Genomic DNA, 3,686 nt, shown 5'->3' on the forward strand with positions numbered 1-3,686 from the left:
TAAAACTATTTTCGTCACAACCTAGACATACGTAGGAAACTCTTTTGGTATTTTTTACAGGATAATTACGCCCCTGTTCTTGTGAGTTTTTTTCGTAGAAATATCTGCACCTGCCTCTTTTTAGCTTCTTCTCGTTATCTGTCTTTTCGGAAACTTTGTGCTCTTTTGAGGGATTCATTGGGATTGGCGGTACTGCCGTTTCCAAAAGTTGCATGGCAAAATTTTCTTTGAAAGTCGTTATTGAAATTTTTTTCTCGTTAATTTTATTGTACAGATTTAAGGCATTTACGACTGAGGTACCTGTGATAAATTCAAAGGCCAATTTTCTGTACCATTTAATTGACTTTCTAAGAGAATTTGAATAAGCTGACATTTGGTCTGACATATCAACAAATGATTTGGCCTTATTATAGTCGATTATTGCAGAAGGTTTGAGCCTAGGACCCTCTCTATGGTGTACTTCCTTTAGTTCATCTGTTTTGTGGATAAGAAGAGTCCCTCTTGTCATGCCACTTCATAACAATAACTTTATTTTTATTTTGTTTTGCAACAATTTCCTCTTTTTTTAATTTTGCATGAACTACAGACTTTGGTAGGTTTCTTCTGTTTTTACGAATCGTTCCAACTAGATGAGTTGATCTATTTTGCAACTTTTCCGCAAAAGGAATAGAGGTGTACCAATTGTCTGCAAAAAGGGTCCGGCCACTATCAAGCAATGGTTGCAACATTTCCATAACAATAGATTCCACAACCGATTGTCCATTTATTTTCTCTTTACCACAATATACTTTTAGGCTGTAAGTAAATCCTCCATCTAGACATACTTTATAAACTTTAATGCCGAACTTATGTCGTTTTCCTTTTATATACTGTCGAAAGGATAATTTACCTCGGAAAGGTATCATGGTTTCATCGAGGCAAAGTGACTCTTCTGGAATAATGCAGAAAGAAGCATTCTTGTTCAGCATATCAACAAGGCATTGAATTTTATGAAGCCGGTCATTGGGAGGACAATCCAACATTATTTGCCAAATGAAACATACGTAAAAGCAGCTCAAATCTATTCCGCGGCAAATATTTTGATATTTCGTTTTTATATAATGGATTTTTGCGCCAATAATCTTTTAGTGATGGTTTTTTATCCAATCCCATCCAAATTAAAATAGCAATAAATGTTCGTATTTCGTTATAATTAGTATCCGCCCATGCATTTAGGCGAGAATATTGGCCAATATTTTCATTCGTTATGGCAAGAATAATTTGCTGTTCCGCGTATCTATTTATTTTGTTTCGACAACGATCTTATTAATAACATCATCGGATACAAGTAATTCAAAAAATGAAGTTCATCCTTACCGCGCATTTGGGTCTGCAAGTCTAGTGAAATTCCAATATTCATTGGTAGAGTGAATATCGAAAAATTTCCTGAAGCTGGTCTCCACTCCGGTCTTTCATCATTGCCTAAAGAATCTATGTCAGATGTTGAAGGCTCGGAAGTATCTAAAAAAATGGAGGGTAGTGTATAAGAAGATAATCATTACTAGGAAGAGAAAATATGTATTTTAGACGTTAAATTTGATATACATAAGTATTCCACTTAGTTTCGTACGCGAGTTAGTATGTTGAAACTTTTTACAACACTGTTTTTTTCTAATAACATTTTAGAAAATAAACTATGTATAAAAAATGGAATTGCCAAACCTCCTACGTACCTAACTGACGTACATACTTCATCTTTTTCTTTTTAGGGCGGTCTTCTTCAGAACTGCTTGAAGATATCTCGCCGGCCAAATATGTCCAGATCAGAATCTGAGATATTTGAAAACTCGTCACTCATGTCGAGGTCTCTATAAATCTCTATTTCTTCTGCCTTAGCCTCCACTGCTTGTTGCATCTCAGTATCAGAAATAATTCTTTTCTTTGCTGCCATTGCTCCTCCAAATTATAGCCCACAAAACAACATGTTTTTACACCGATTTTTATAGAAAGAATGACTGAAGAAGGCAACAAACATAAAATGCACGTGGTATTTGCGCTTCTAGCGAAAATCGTACAACTGCTGCCCTCTCTCCAGGCGAATCAACATTGACCTTGTACGTGTCCAGATAAGGTACACATGGCACACGACATCAAAAAATAAAACCTGTACAATCAGGTGCCATGTGTACCATATTTGGACACAGCTTTTTTAAACCAAAAAAAGCAAAAATTACATAAATTTTTACACATGCATTCGTTTTGATGCACACAGACACTGTTTTTAATAAAAAAATTACATGGCCCGTAGGACCCGGTAATTTTTTTTTCTAATTGGGACTGGCAGTTAACGTGTTAAGGCGTGATTCAATGAGGGCAAAGTAGACCGTCTTTCCAACTCTTGATTTAAGTTCCTGAGTTGTAAACTTAACAGAAAAACAACCCGAAGAAACCTTACAAATCTAACCACAATAAAAAATCAAAATAATCTAAAGAGAAATAAAAATACTGATAAGTCTTACAAACACGTAGAACGATTAAGAAATCCCGACGCACCTGGTTAAGTTTTGTAGACTAAGTGGGGGCGATGCACTGAATGATAATGGTGAAAAACTTAAGCCCGCCAGAATACTAGAATGGTTAGCCAATCATACTAAGAGAATATCCCGACGTCAATTAGGTTACTACGCTGTCATATTGTTCAGATCGGAGGGGAAAAAACTAATTACGGAATAGATAATCAAACAACGAAAAATTTTGTATGCAGATTGACAAAATTGATTATAAATTTGGTTTTCGAGATTTTGTTTTTCGAGATTTGAATTCCTTGGCGAAACTCAGCAATCGTTGTCTGACAATACGTGGCTTCTGTGGGTCTCAATACTGAAACTATCAATTTTAGTCCCTCAGAAAGCGGTTTTGGGTTGGGTTGGGTTGGGTTGGCTTAATTTTATTTCCACTGTTTTTTGGGGGTACAAAGTTTTCACGATAATGGAGTTTTGATTCCATCTGTCGATGTCGCACACATAAAGTCATTATTTTACATGGAAGATGTTAAACTCTATGCTATGAGGGACCGAGATTTACAACAATTTTTAGAGGTTGTGTAAGAATGTATACGGGACTTGAGTATACAGTTTGAATTGGATTAATATGTCCATTTAAAGCCTCATAAGGGCTGATGTAAGGACTAGCCTAAAAGCAACTTACTAACGAAAATGTATTTTGTCATTTGGAAGTAAATAAAACCGACAAATATCTTGAGGTCAATCTTCACAGTTAATATGAGAATCTTTTAATTTAAAAGCAAATTACAAAAACTGGATGACACACGTTTGCGTATATGAAGAGAAGATGAATGCTTTTATATTATCTTCAGAAAGTATTTAGTTGTGTCTAAAAGTATTTAAATTTTTTGGTGTGCACTGAATAAACACGAGCCTTCATAGCATGGACAAGAAAATGTGCACCGAGTGCAATATGCCAATATGTCATGCCCTGAAACAAAAAGTTAAAAATCTTGCAAAGTGCATCAAATGAAATATGAAAGCTATACTCAGTGCGTTCTGATGCATCAAATGGAATTCGCTATAAGATATATAACCCATAAATATTCGGTAGACAAATACCGGAGGATAAAGAGAGAGAAAAAGTGTTATTTGATTTGACATTTCTAACAACAACATTCCTAACCTAAGATTCAAGTAAAT

Source organism: Anthonomus grandis, chromosome 22, assembly GCF_022605725.1.
Source record: "Anthonomus grandis grandis chromosome 22, icAntGran1.3, whole genome shotgun sequence".
In the NCBI taxonomy this organism is placed as follows: domain Eukaryota; kingdom Metazoa; phylum Arthropoda; class Insecta; order Coleoptera; family Curculionidae; genus Anthonomus; species Anthonomus grandis.